This window comes from Camellia sinensis, chromosome 9 (assembly GCF_055761805.1).
Source record: "Camellia sinensis isolate YWXY chromosome 9, ASM5576180v1, whole genome shotgun sequence".
NCBI classification, from domain to species: Eukaryota; Viridiplantae; Streptophyta; class Magnoliopsida; order Ericales; family Theaceae; genus Camellia; species Camellia sinensis.
In genome coordinates, this window is record NC_138969.1 from 122280791 (window position 1) to 122295978 (window position 15188).

The 15188-nt window shown below is 32.5% G+C and overlaps 1 long non-coding RNA gene across 4 annotated transcripts; it reads left to right on the forward strand.

Moving 5' to 3' along the window:
- Nucleotides 1-3724: 3724 nt before the first annotated feature.
- LOC145798739 (uncharacterized) lies at nucleotides 3725-9500 on the forward strand. 4 transcript variants are annotated; one of them, XR_014340232.1, is made up of 7 exons: nucleotides 3725-4370; nucleotides 5243-5395; nucleotides 5468-5578; nucleotides 6485-6573; nucleotides 7380-7481; nucleotides 7618-7703; nucleotides 8780-9500. It is a non-coding gene; the product is annotated as an uncharacterized LOC145798739 (long non-coding RNA). The 4 variants fall into 4 exon arrangements; XR_014340234.1 differs by having other exon boundaries at nucleotides 7626-7703; XR_014340231.1 differs by lacking the exon at nucleotides 8780-9500 and having other exon boundaries at nucleotides 3728-4370; nucleotides 7618-7979.
- The last annotated feature ends 5688 nt before the right edge of the window (nucleotides 9501-15188 follow it).

Here is a 15188-nt window from a genome sequence, read left to right on the forward strand (position 1 = left end):
AATCCAATTTTAGCCCTACAAACACGATGGACTTGTTTGGTTTGTATATACAATTTTGGAAAAAAATTTCAAAATTTTGTTTGGTTTAAATTTTTTGAAATTTTTTTCAAAAACACATTCTCTCTCCTACACATTAACCAATTACTTTTTCTCTCTCCTCTCTCTTTTTCAATTACTTTTTCTCACATACAAATCTACTCAACTATAACAAAATAACAATGATAGATAATTCTAATTTTGGAATTCTAAAGAGAGTTCTAGTGATATGGCAAAAAAAAAAAAAAAAAATATAGGCACACACATCACATGACATGTGGACCTCATTCTTTGCCACATCACTAGAGCTCTTTTTAAAACTTCAAAATTAAAACTCTTAATCTTTACTCATAACCAAATAAATATTAAATCATCCCAAACTTCCAAACTCTAAAATTATTTTCAAAATATACGACAAAAAAAAATAATTTTAAACTCTCTCTCTAAATTTTTTTTTTGAAAATTTATCTCAAAACACAAACCAAACATACATTTCAAAAAATAGAGAGAGAATTAGATTCAGGAGATAATGAACGATAATTCGAGGGGATTGTGATGAATCGAATGAGAATTGTGATTTGATCTGAAGCAAAAAGGATAAAGCAAAACCCTAATTTTCGAAGTCAATGCAAAAAAAACAAAAGGAGCGCACCGAAAATATCTTTTCTTTCTCTCTTTCTCTCTCTCTCTCAAATTTCTTACGAATTCATAGAATATACTTTGTGTGTGTCTAGGAGGTGGTTTTTTATGCAAGTTTTTTTAGTTGTAAAATATTAATGAAATTTTTTTTTTTTGTATTTAGGAAGATAGTTAGGTTTTTTTGTGGGGATTTGTGCTTTTTGGTTTTGCAAAAACATTGTCTTTTAATGAAAAAAATAAAAAAAAACCCAAAAAAATTGTTTGGCAAACACCGCCTCTGTGACAGGGATTTTTAGATTTAATTTAATTTTTTTCTAAGAATATTAAACGGTCCATTGAATAATAAATAAATATACAAATATTAAACGGCTATTTTAAAATTTTGCTTTGAGTCCTCCTATTTGTTAAAATCACTTCTCTCCTATTTGGATTAAAATTAAAGTTTAATTTAATAATTATAATCATATATTGGATATTCCATTTTTCTAAAAGTTATATATATACATTTTATCTATTTTTAAAAATAAATATAATGAAACCATCCTATTATAACTATTGGATTGATACAACCTTTTCGTGAACTGACAAAAAAAAAAAAAATAATAAAAAAAAAGCTTATTTATAGTATTTATTATTAATTGAGAGAGTAAAAAAATGTAGGGGTGTAAAAAAAACTGCTAGTTTGCTCTAATTTTTATTAGTTTCGGTTTTGATTTTGATTTTAAAATGGTAGAATTGTTCAAATCGGTCCATTTTCCCATTCTAAGACTTTGGTTGTGGTTCCGAATCGGACCGGACAATAACATATTTGTTTAATATTTTTTTTATATGTAAAAATTAAATATAAAAAATTTCTTATAAAACTTGAACACTAATCTTCATTGTAAAATTGATAAACTCTAACTAACTTAACCAAACTAATTATTGTTAATTTATTGTTAACATAAAATATATATCCTATTTATTGTTATATAAATTTATAGAACTGTAAAACCAAACCAAACTAAATCGGTTTCTATGGTTCGGTTTCACAAGTTTAATGGTTCAATTACGGTTCTAATTTTTTTAGAACAGTAGGTTACTTATTTACTCTAAAATCGGATCAATCTGATCCGTGTACACTCCTAAAAAATGAGTTTGAATTTTCTTAAGTTGGTCATCTCAACTTATGGAAGAATGTTTGGGATTGGTAGGCTCATTTTGAGTCAACTTTGGTGATTTAAACAATTTACCTTCTAGTTTTCATTGAGTAGAATATTTATATAAAAAAAATTAAGATAATCGGATATCAGTAACTATATGTTTTAATCTCATTTGTATTACAAAAATGTACGGCTACTCTTGAAATTATAATTGTTGTCCATTTTTTAAACAAATGTGATTCATCAAATATATAATTATCGATATCCAATCATCTTAAATTTTTTTTTACGAATATAATACTTAATGAGTTCTAAAAAAGGTGAACAGTTCGAATCACTGATGTCAACCTCAAAATAGGCCCACCAAACCTAAACGCTTTCTCAGATTTGATGGTCAACTTAAAAGAACCCAATCTTAAAAAAATATTAAGAATTTGAATGGATGGCATAGACACATGTGGGAATAAAAAAATCCAAATATATAGTGAATTCGAATGGTTTATACTGTGGAGACAAAGTATTTTGAATTTTATATTCATTTTTATTATTAAAATGTGTTTTGCTTATCAATAAATTGTTTATATGTACAAAATTTAGCATTGCGATTGCTCGTAAATCATTTTTTAAAAAATGAAATGACATTGGTAGAAGCCACACAAAACTACATTGGTTGTTTGTGTGATCATTGACAGAGTACATGGTTGGTACATTTATTTATTTATTTATTTGGAGAAATTACAATTCAGTGCATATTTTTAAAATAAATTTTAAATCAATGATTAAATTTACCGACTTTAATAATTAAAGTGATAAATTTTTTCAAGATTTTACAATTTTTTTTAGTCTTACAACTGATTTATAATTTTTCTTTATTTTTTTACAAATAAAAAAAATATAATTCAAAAAAATTATTTTTATACGGCACAAGTTTCATAGGTGATTTTTCTTTTATTTTTTTCTACTGATTAGGTGAATTTGATTAGAGTAAAAAATATGATTAAAAGTAAAAATGATTAAAAGGGTTAAGCAGACTTTATTATCTTGTATTAATTTGATTGAAAGGAAATTTTTGCAAGAAAGTTGCCAAAAAGGAAATTGAAAACGACATAATAATTATAAGGAAATAAATCATATTTTTTTTTTTGAAAAAAAAATGAAAGATAAGTTATAATGTTAAGAAATTTAACTCGCTTATACATTTCACCATTCTCATGTTAAGCAAATGTAGAAAAAATTATTTTCTTTTTATTTTTATTGTCTCATTTTTCACCTCTTTCATTCCAACTAAATTCTTTCTTTTTTTTCTTCTTTTTTTTTTCTTTTTTCTTTTTTTGGTAAGGAAAGGCTTCACAGATAGATAAAAACTAATACAAAGTTCTGGGGTATGACATCACCATAGCGTCATTCATTACAGTCCAAGAAATACAGGTGGTGGGAGGAGAGGAGAAAACATGAAAATTGACATCCACCATGAGCATTCCATAGTTTGCTTGAGCGTCCGTGCTTTTATTTGCCTCTCTAAAGATGTGCTTAACAGTTGGAAATCAGAGGCAGACCAGCAAGAACCTACAGTTAAGAATGAGAATGCTAAGATGGTGTAGTTCATTGCCATTGTTCCCTAGTAGGTTAACAAAAGCCAAGGCATCAGTGTCGATATCAATAGGAGTGAGATCTCAAAATCAAGTGCCAGCTTAAGCCCATCTCTGAGGGCCCGAAATTCCGCTTAAAGACTGGATGTTCTGCCAATGTTTCTGCATAACCCTTTGACCCAATTACCATGGTTGCCACGAATGAGATCCCTGTTGTAGCAAGGTTCCCATTTGCAGATCCATCAGTGTTGAGTTTGTAAAAATTAGTGGATGGGGGCCTCCACCCGCATGATAGACACTACAGGAAAAATGAGTTTTGGCGACGTTTATTTAACGGCGTTTTATAAAACGTCACATTTTATAACATTTAACGACGTTTCTTAAACGTCGCTGTTTTAAAAAATAAAAACGGCACCGTTTCACGCGTTTAAAAGCGCCTTCGATTGTCCTCTCTCTCTCCCTTAAATGGGCAACCCTGTGAATCCCTAATCTCTCTCACTCGCTCAGTTCGTAGCCCTAATCTCTTACTCACAGTCTCTCGTTCGCTCTCTCTATTTCTCTAAACCCTCTCAATGGATCGATTCATCTCTCACTGATTCAGCTCAGAATGATACAATCTCGCTGATTAATCTTGGCAGTTTCGATTTTGATTTTGATTTCGAAGTTCTCTCTCGATTTCGATTTCAAGATTTCTGTCTCGGTGATTCTCTCTCTCAATTTCAAAGTCTATTTTGAATCTGAGAATAATTGTTAAAGCCCTTTGTAAACCCTCATTTGGAATCCTCATGCCTTCAAATCTCGTCTCTCTCAACCTTCTCTAAACCGTTATCATTCTCACAGATTCATCTTTGAGATTCAGAGCGAATTCGATTTCGAAGCTCCATTGCCACCACCGTCTGCCCCGGCTCGATTTCTCAGATTTTGATTTCGAAGGTCCACTCCCACCACCATCTGCACCAGCGAGGTATCAATTTCTCTGTCTCTCTCAAGCTCTTCCTTCTCGTCTCTCTCGATCTGGTTATTGAAATTGAAATTCTAAACAAGAAACTACAAGTTGATTTGTGGCTGAACACATCATTTTCTTCTTTTCTTTACTCTCTGCTTCGTTGAACTAGATTTAAAGTCTTTGCTTCAAGTCCGTATGTGTGTGTGTGTGTGTGTGTGAGTGAGAGAGAGAGAGAGAGAGAGAGGATGAGGATGAGGATGAGGATGAGGAGGAGGAGAAGGAGTTGATTTGTGTCTGAAGGCATCCTTTCCTGATCTGTTATGTTGAAAAAGTTGAAAGATCTCTGAATATATACAGTTAAGGTCCTTCAATGCTTAAGTTTTCATTTTTTCATTATATAATATGTACATATATATATATATATTTGGGTTGAAGTATTTATATCATGGGATCGATAAAGACCTTTGGGTTCATTGATCAGGTTTCTGGTTCTTCTTCTTTTTTTTTGAAATTTATTCAGAAAACAAATTCTGAAAACCAAACCAATTTTGTTTTGTTTCCACCTCCCCCTCTGTATGCCAAGTGTTTGTTGCTGCAGTAATTATGTATACTGATTGTCTAGACTGGAGTTTTATATGTTAGAACTGAATTTTACATTATATACTTGGTTCCAGTCACAGTACACCAGTGCATGTTTAAGAGGTGCCTGCCCATGAATACTGTTGACTTTTGTCACACGATGGGCATGTTCCATTTTGAATGGAACACAGAGAATGACCAAAATAGAGTGATTCTAAGAGTGCCAAGCAACTTTTTATTCTTTTATTTTTTATGTACAATGTCACATTTGTTTCTTTTGGACTGATTATACATTTTGGTTTCCCCTCTAGAATGGAGTTGATCCTATGGATAGAAACATGGAAAAGCCAAAAACTTTGGATGATGTAACTGATAAAACCAAACCCTGGCAGTTGGCCGAAATTATAGATCCTGCTCAATGCCGGCAGGTTACCATGCCAGACAACATGGATGCAGTCAACAAGGTGTGTTCCTACTCATTTGTTGCTGCAAAATCTATCTATTGGATTATGCTCGACTGACACATCTACATCCAGGTTGCTTGACTACTCTATACAAATTCCGGTTTTGGTGTTTTGGCACTTGGGTCTAATGGGATTCAGAAGTTATGGAAGTGGACACGCAGTGAACAAAATCCAGGTGGAAAGGTAATAGCAAGTTGGGAGTAATTTCATTTGCATGTTTTCCTGTTTCTTTTCTTTTATTAGTCGATATTTGTGGAGGAGAATTCTGAACTTGGTGAGGGTCTAAAGGCCACTGCCAATGTTGTTCCACAGCAATGGCAACCAAACAGTGGTCTTGTTATGACTAATGATGTCACAGGTGTCAACCTTGAGGAAGCAGTGCCTTGCATAGCACTCTCAAAGAATGACTCTTATGTAATGTCAGCCTGTGGCGGCAACGAACAATCTGGTTTGGGTTTCTTTTTAGGCTTGATTGGTTCAAGGACAAAGTTGAAACAGTATAAATGCTGAATTTGTTTCAACACCATGTCAAATCTGTGCACATGTTTAGCAAATATCCTTCTGTGTTATCCTTTTAATCACATTGCAGTTTGGTACTGTTATGCCATATTAGAAAGAAATTTGTTTCAACACTGTGTTCACTTTAGTTTGTTTTTTTTATGCATATGTCATTGTCGATGGATTGGTTGGTTTGTAGCTTGGTCATCAAGATGAGAACAGTGAGATATATAAAAGCATAATGCTAAACTGTGTCAAGTATTTAAATAAATCTTTTTCTGTTGATCCTCATTATTTTTATTACTATTATTATTGTTGTTATTATTAATTTTACTACCATGGTGCGCTACATTTGTATCTTTGAAATTATCTATTGATAGAAGAATTAGAGATTTTGTTCTTGGCTTCTCAAAATTATCTATTGATTGTAACTATGAATCTTTTAATTTTCTATTGTCAAATTTTATAAATTTGACCTTTAATAGAATTGTTTCCTTAGAAGATGAATTTAAGATCCTACATATTGTTATAAATTAATTTCTCTCTCTCTCTCTCTCACGTGTGCGCGCATGCCGTGGTGTGGCAATGAAGGGAGACATCCTCGAAGATCCAGCAAATGAGCCAAACAAAGATATGTACATGATGACTATTGAGCCAGAAGATGCACCCAACCAACCTGAGTAAGTTTGCTTGTTTGATGTGCATTTCAATTCCTTTAATTTAGTCAAATCTTGATTTATGCATTTGCTTCTTTGTTTTTTTCCCCCCATTATATTGTGCTTTTCAATATTTTGATGTCATGCTGATAAGTGTATATAGCAATAGGGGCGATGCATTGAGCGAGTCCTGTTGATGAGCCTTAAGCTTTCTCCACCCCTTTGTGTGTTTTGTTGTGTGGTTATGCACTCATGCTCCTTTTACATGTTTGGGGATGTGCTTTTCTTATAGTACTCGTGGTTGTTAATGTTATTGCCCAACAAAGAAAGTATTTGTATCAAATTGCAGCTTAAAGAAGCTATATACATCTCTTAAAATTATACCAGGAATTATGCCTGATAAGTATTGAAAATATGTGTCAAATATGGGAAACAATGGCAGTATAATTAGAGAGAGAATCAACAAGAAGAAAAATGAATGGTTTTGCCAATATAAAATGTAAGTTGCAGTCCTCAGGCATCAGTTGAGCTTGGAAGGATTTCTGTGTCTGTGCTCATCTTAGGTGCACCTTACCCTACCATACCTATGAAGAATAATCATCAAAGTAGCTTGCACTTGCAAAATAGGCATAACAGCAGCTGAGTAAAATCCAAATTAGAAAATTTTATGGTGTAAATAGACCTTGTGTTGTGGGAGATTAGCCCAAATGCATATAACTTGCAATTACACAAACTTCCTTTTAGAAAACTTTATGATTTGTTTTCTTGATGTATTCTTGCGGACGAATCACATATACCAAGCTAAGTCGGAGTATTGTTTATTTCTCAAGATCAAACATTAGATCATCTCTGTCTGGACTATCCTATATTCTGCTGGATTTTGTTTTAGAAGGTGCCTCTCGACTGGTCTTTAACCGGCCCGGAACATATTGGTAAGTTGTAGCCTCCTTATTAATCTAGTCCATCTTTGTTTCATCTACGATAAGAAAACGAAAACGACTAAAAAAACAACAGTGTTTTCAAACTTTTCATCTAAGGTACATACATCTTCCTTTATTCTTCTTGGAGGTTTGCAGGTGATTTCAGTGTCTGGTCCACCATCAAGATATGCTGAGAAGTGGCTAGAAGATCAGCATTATTCATCTTTTTGCCAGGTTAAATGTACTTGAATATTCACTTCCATGTTAGTGAATCAAATGTGACTTTATTCTCTTTTTTTCTTTTTTGTATCATAGGTTATATGCGTCTGACATTTATAGCAGTTCTCCAGTTTTTCAATATTTGAGGTTTATTTGATTCCTTCTTTAGACAAGTAGGAAAATCTATGCAATATCAAAGGGTGCTCAAAATTAATAGTTTAATTACTTAACATGTCCAAGCACATTGTATTGCGGAGGTAGTGTAAGAAACACATACACTTCTAAAAAAGTAAGTGTCTATGTTGGAGAATGACACTTGGACATGCTCTATGCCAATGACACTCCTCATGCTCTAAGCCTCCTACACATTTCAGACATGCCCCGATATGTGTTGGACATGCATTCAAACATGTTCTATTATTTGAAAAAAAAAAAAAAGAATTGAGCACACTTCATGAAGAAAAATAAAAGTGGAACAACAGATGATGTACAATAACATGTTCATGAAGTGTTGCCAACATGTCTAGCAAAAAATTAATAATTAAAAAAATTGACACGCCACATGGCAAAAAATTATAGACTGAATAATGGTTAAGGGAAGGGAAAAACTTGTGAAGATGAGAAGATGATAAGTATGAAACATCCATTCAAAACCTATTGCAAGTCCAAAATTAACGTAGTCACACATATTGTTGAAGAGGTATTCATGATTTTAAGGCTTGGTATCTAGGCAGCATGCATTTACAAGGGTTCTTACGTTCTTAGGCAGAGGAAATGCCCTTTTAGTGGAATTCTGCATATATGAAAAACAATTACGACTTTCAGAACTAGCATTTAAAAACAGTAGAATAGTTTGAAAAAGTTGAGATCAAGTACCCATGAATGTTATATGCCTTTGGATCTCATTCCATCAATACTATCAGTATAAGTAAACAGAAGACAATTCTATAGCTTATCTCATTGCATCAATACTAATTTACCGTGCTTTGCATGCCATATTCTATTTGTCAGTTTAGTTCTTTTTGTTCTTTCAATATTTAGCTTTCAATTGATGACTTAGCTCTCACAATGTTGGGGTTTATGAATAACAGGGCAGCAGCACCTGCAGCTAAGAACACAGGTATTCATAAGTAAATACTCGGTGTAATTGACTTACAATATTCACATTGTGTGATTAATGTGTCCTGTTGTGTGGTAATAATGAAAAAGTGAAGTTGATAATACTCTTATTGTGTGATTAATGTGTCCTATTGCTTTTATTGTTGCCCTTTGTAATAATCAATGAGACTTTTCATTATGATTTTAGAAATATTTTAAATCTCTAGCTTTAGATTCCTAAATTAATCTCAAGTGATATATCATAAGTCATGTGACTTCAAAGTTTCATTAAAGTATACTTATCTAATGGATATTTACCGTTTCGTTAAAGTATTTATCTAATGAATATTTACCATGTCATTGGGAGTTTAAAATTGAAGGTCCAAAATGGGAGGTATCATTACTGTAATCATTAAATTTGGTCACAAATCGGGGCAGTTAAATGTCTTTATCACAATCCAAAGAAAAGTAAATTTCGATGGATTTGAGGCACACTTCAGATTACGGAAATGTCATGGCATTTTGGGCTCAATTGCTTATGGCTCTTGACTACTTACATGTGAATCATATTCTTCATCGAGATGTTAAGGTAAGTTGCATCTATCTGTATACTAGAGGATTTATGAATTATCCTTCTGAAATTTCTGAAATTGCATGTTACTGACAGTCTTGTTCTTGCGGTGTTCAAATATATTCTTGGCAAAAGACCAAGACATACGTCTTGGTAAGTGATATGTTTTCTTTCTTTAATAGTCTTGAGAGGTGTCAGTATTTTGCTGAATCACCATTGATTAATCCTGTTGCAGGTGATTTTAATAGTCTTGAGGGGTGTCAGTGATATCTTTAATATATTCTTGGCAAACACGTCACATGGGATGTGGCACAAGTTGAAGTAAATAAAATGGAGATCAAAATTAAAATAAACAAAAGTAGGGATTTATGCATATTAATCATTCCTTTAGGTTTTGCAGTATTTGAAACTGTTACAATTTCTAATTGTGTAAAAATACCTTAGACTTTTAAAAGTAACATATCACCGTTAAAAATTAATCATTTGCCATTGTTTTGATATAATAAATAAAAATGTATATATTATGTAAAAAGATAACTAATTTCGTATAGTTCCATATGTATTTATTTATGGTTGTGTTACTGCCATGTTCAGTGACGAGGAAATTGAGAAGCTGGGAGAGTTCAGAACAGAATGGGTTGAGAAGTTATCTACTGTTGTTTTGAGAGGATTTGATGCTCGCTGTCGAGATTATATGAAGAACAAGAAGCAATGGCAAGAAAAGGGTGAAGTAGGTTGGGCAGTATCTAAACAGTTCATTGCAGCGCTTGATTATCTGCAAGGAAAAATGTCGGTTTTGGATTTAACTTTTGTGGCTTTGTATATAAGGTAGTAATTTTTTGATTGAGAATTGTGAATTCAATTTTTGAATATATTATTTTGTGGAAAAATTAATGCTATATTAAATTGAATGGGAAAGTGAATTAATACTATATTTGTTATTTGAATGGGAGTTATTATTTCATATTAGTGTTATTTAGTTTTATTATTGGTGTTCTTTTAGTTCAATCACATAAAATTAGTACAATTTCAAAACCAAAAAAAGAAAAGAAAGATAAGACGGCGTTTTTCAAATGCCACTATAACGGTTGGAATTTTTAAAATTAAAAAAACCTATGAAGGCGTTTTAAAAACGTCGCTAAAATCATACTGACGTCACAGTATTGTTAGGGCAGGGCATTTGGCGGCGTTTTTAAAAACGCCGCCTATACTAATACAGCGACGTTTTCAAAACGCCATAAAGTTATAGCGACGGCCGCGTCATCGGCGTTTGGTATTAAACGTCACAAAAAGAATTGACGACGTTTTTGGTACCTATAGCGGCGTTTTTTAAACGCCGCTAAAAGCCTAATTTCCAGCAGTGAGAATTCTAGAAAGGTGAGAGTGATAACAATTAGAGAGGTGGTACCATTCCATAGCCTTAGCAATGGTCCATGAAGGTTTGACGAGATTGAGTGGGCTAGGTTCAACACGCAAGGGTAAAGACTATGGCCCAAGGGATGGATGAAACACGAGGCTCAGTTGAAAGGCAATTGATTTTGAACCAATCAGTCATATCGAGTCCAAGCTTTTAACCTCGATATGATTGATTGGTTCAAAATCAATTGCCTTCAGCTGGTTAGCTTGGAAAGAGAGAATCAAAACTGCAGAATTTATGCAAAGAATTGGAGCTCTACCTGTCAATGTCAGCTCCCCTATGTGTATTTTGCAAAGCAGAGGTAGAAACCATAAATCATGTGTTACTTTTATGCCCATTGGTATGGAAGTTATGGTCTGAGTTGGTAAGCTGGTGGGCAGTGCAGTGGGTAACACCAGGGTCTGTGGTTGTTTTGCTTAACTGGTGGTCTGTTATGAAATTAAGGAAGAAGGAGTTCAATATTTGGAAGGTGGTCCCTTTGGCCATGTTATGGTCCTTATGGAAACTTAGGAATGAATGCTTATTTAACAATGGTAATGCAGATTTCGAACAGATAGTAGAGCTATTGAAAGTAAGAATTGCATTATGGGGTAAGTCAAATGTTAAGGGGGTGAATTACACAATGCATGATATTGTCGCTAACTTGAAGCAGGTGAGAGGTTGTATGACATAGGTTTATGGCTGTTCTGTCACTAGTGTGAAGGTGAATCTGTCACCAATATTTGGAAGGTAGCTGGTCTGATGTAGGTAGATGGTCTGATCTGTCTGTGAAGGTAAATCTATCACCAATATTTGGAAGGTGGAAGCTGGTCTGGAGCTGTTACTTTGGCACCATTGTTGCTCCCTTGGAATGTATGTTGTTGTCTCTGTTGTATGCAGATGGGTATGTAGCAGATTGTTGGAGTGTAGCAGATTGGTATGTATGCAGTTTGGTATGTAGCAGATTGGTATGTATGCAGATTGGAAGCTGGTCTGAAGCTATTACTCTGGCACCAGTGATGCTCCCTTGGAATGTACGTTGCTGTCTGTGACTGTAACCTGATTGGCATGTAGCAGATTGTTGGAGTGCATGGACATGATGATGTGCAAAGCCACAAATCAGTAGCTATGAGGGGCAGCAGCTGAATCTGAATTGATTGGAATGTGCCTTGACCAAAACAGGGCCCATAGACATGTTTTGTATCGTTTTTCCCTTCTTGTGTTGTTTTTCCTTTCCTCTCTTTTTGGTTCTTTTGATTGGTTCCTCACCAATCTTGGGTTAAGTACTAGCGAAGGATTGCGCTTCCTTATCGGTGCCAACCTAGTTGGGATTGGTAAGGTTAGTTCTGATGCTCTTTGCACTTCCTTTTTTTGTTGATGTAAGTTTTCGCATGTATCTTGCTTTCTTCATCAATAAAATTTCTTTTGCTGATAAAAAAAAAAAGCTTGGAGGGGATATGGAGAGTTTTCCAGAATTTATTGGCAGTTATGCAATCCCACAAGGCATGAAAATTCGTTTCCGGTAAGGAATTGCAAAGTTGACACACATTGTTATTGATGATGTTTCTAAAAAAGTGTTTGTCTTTGGTGTTCAAACGTTGTTGCATAACTAGCCAACAGAAATGGGTAACTCTAAGACTAGTTGGGATCTTCCAAATCCAAGACCAATTCGAAAGGGAGAAGATGGAGGTGAAGTTCTTAGCGCATCTCCAATAGTGTTTGCTAAAATAGCATTGCCATTACTATAGTTTGGCAATAAATAGTGCTATTTTTGCCAAATTATAGTGATCACATGTTATTTTGGTAAATCTCAATTACCTTTCCCTCTAAATTGTAGGTGTTGTTTGAATATGAATTTTTTAGTGATTTTTACTCGGTTTATGCATACTTTCATGCCAACCATGCACATTTTGATGCATATTGCATATACATAGCGAGCCATATGAGGCGTAACCCCCTTCGGGAAGCATGATGGCAATGTGTGATAAAATACTATTATTCATTTTGACCTTTGTAGTATGGACTCATCTAAATGCAGTACAAACTGATGATAAGCTCCTTTCTTCTTCAGCTTGAAAATTTTCATAATTTGTTCTTAGGGTTGATATATTTCATAAAGTAAAATTACGCTGCAATTTTTTGTCATCTTAATTACCAAATTTTGTCTACAGATAATAAATTTCAACTAAGGAAATGCCTCTTTTTAAAATTGTAGAGCACAAATTTATCTTTAGTTTGTATTTTTGGTCTTCATGTGGAATCAATTTTTTTCGACTCTTTAAAAAAATAAAAAAATAAAAAGTAGAACTTGTTGCTTTTTTGTTTTTATTTACATGGGTGCCCTTTTTTATTTGGACAAATTATTTGGGCAAATTATCCACACCACAACCAGTCGGCGAAGACATTTGCGTGAATAAAGCGAAAACCACACCATCTGTCACAACTCTTGTCATCGCTGAAATATTACTATTTTCTTTGTGGTAATGGTACCAAAATATTACTAATAAGAGTAGTTTTGGCTCGTTTTGTTTAGTTTTAAAATTAAAAGTATTAAGAATTTTAAATGTTTTATTAATATTTTTTATCAAATTTATATATTATATAAGGAAAATGATATTTTTAGTAAGGAGTCTTATGAGAGTTTTAATATCACATACTAATTTTCTTGATTTTCTTAATTTTAAATAATTAAAAAAAATCTCTATTGACTAATTTTTATTTGATAATTTCACATCGGGAAAAGAAGGAAAAAATGAGTTATTTTACTCATATAAAAATAATCTTTTACTCTCATCTTATTTAGTGAGGAGCCTTTTGAGATTTTCAATATTTCATACTAATTTTCTTGATTTTCTTAATTTTAAACAATTAAAAAAAACTCTATTGGCTAGCTTTTATTTGATAATCCCACATCGGGAAAAGAAGGGGAAAAAATGAGTTATTTTACTCGTATAAAGTGAATCTCATACTCACATTTCATTAATATTATAGTGTTGTACATATTTCAATTCAACATAGGTTAAATTTTAAAAGTTTTAATTAATTAATTATGACCTAGTTGATTAGGCTAAATCATTTTTTATTTGATTAGATTTGTTTGATTCGAAATAAACTAAAGAATGATCTGATTAAATATTGAAAGACTGAGATTGCTTGATTAAAAATAAACTTTCCGTCTGAATAATTGTTAACTTTTATTTTATAATCTCACATTGGAAAAAGGAAAAAAAAAAAGTGAGTTGTTTCACTTATATAAAGTGAATTTTAATAGTGTAACATTGTGTATACTTCAATTCAAGACAGTTTAAATTTTAAAATTAAAATAACATTTAAAAGTTTTTAATTAATTAACTTTTATATAAGTTGGTCGGTGACCTAACCGATTAGGCTGAACCATTTTGGATTTGATCGACTCATCGGTTTAATCGCGATTTCTCTTATTGATTTTATTAATTTTAAACAATTTAAAAAAAATTCATTGGCTAACTATAAAATTAAACTTCTAATTAATTTATGATTTATTTTATAATCCTATTGTCACGCACCGAATTTTAATTACTCGAAAACATTACCAAAGCTTGTAAATTTGGGTTCATTTTTTTTTTTTTACATATATATATATATATATATATATATATATCTATTACACTTGAGTAATATAAACATAATAACACTAGTTCTCACTCTCAATGAGTGCAAGAACAATAATGCATGCCAAGCTTCCGCTACGGAGTTACAAATAAATAATTACAAACCACAAGATACATTTTTCATTCCCTTAACATCTATGATAAAATTTATACAAAAAGGTACATGGAATCCATACTCTTCAACTAATGAATCCAAAATTCTTTTCCTGAAAAAAAAAAATAAAATAAAACAACGAGGGGTGAGCACAAATGCCCAGTAGGAATATCATAGTTCTACATCAATAGCTAACACATAGATATAAATGATCATGCATGCAGAGTGATACCATATAATAAGGTGACATTTTGTAAGTTCAAAATATTATACGAAATGTGTCTTTTCTTAAAATTTCACTTGAACCTTTAGGAAAACTCCTTACCATAAATGTAGTCTTTCATCATTAGGAAGCCATAAATTTTCTTTGAAAACAAGTACACTTAAGGAAGAACATCATCTTAGATTTATTAACCCGATTCCAAATTGTTCCTCATTTCGTTTCCATTTTAATATTTCACATTTCATTTCCATTTCCAATTACCATACTCCATAACATCAAAATCCAAAAAATTAGAGTTCAAACATAACATAAGAATCACAAACCCTTTTTAATTCCATTTCCCAATTAGTTACAAAACAAAGATCATAATCTTCCCTTTTGTCACAAGCAATCCATTGAGTTCATCATCACTAGCCCCTAATCCAATTACCCACATGATGCCAATTTCAATCCTTAATCCATTTTTCC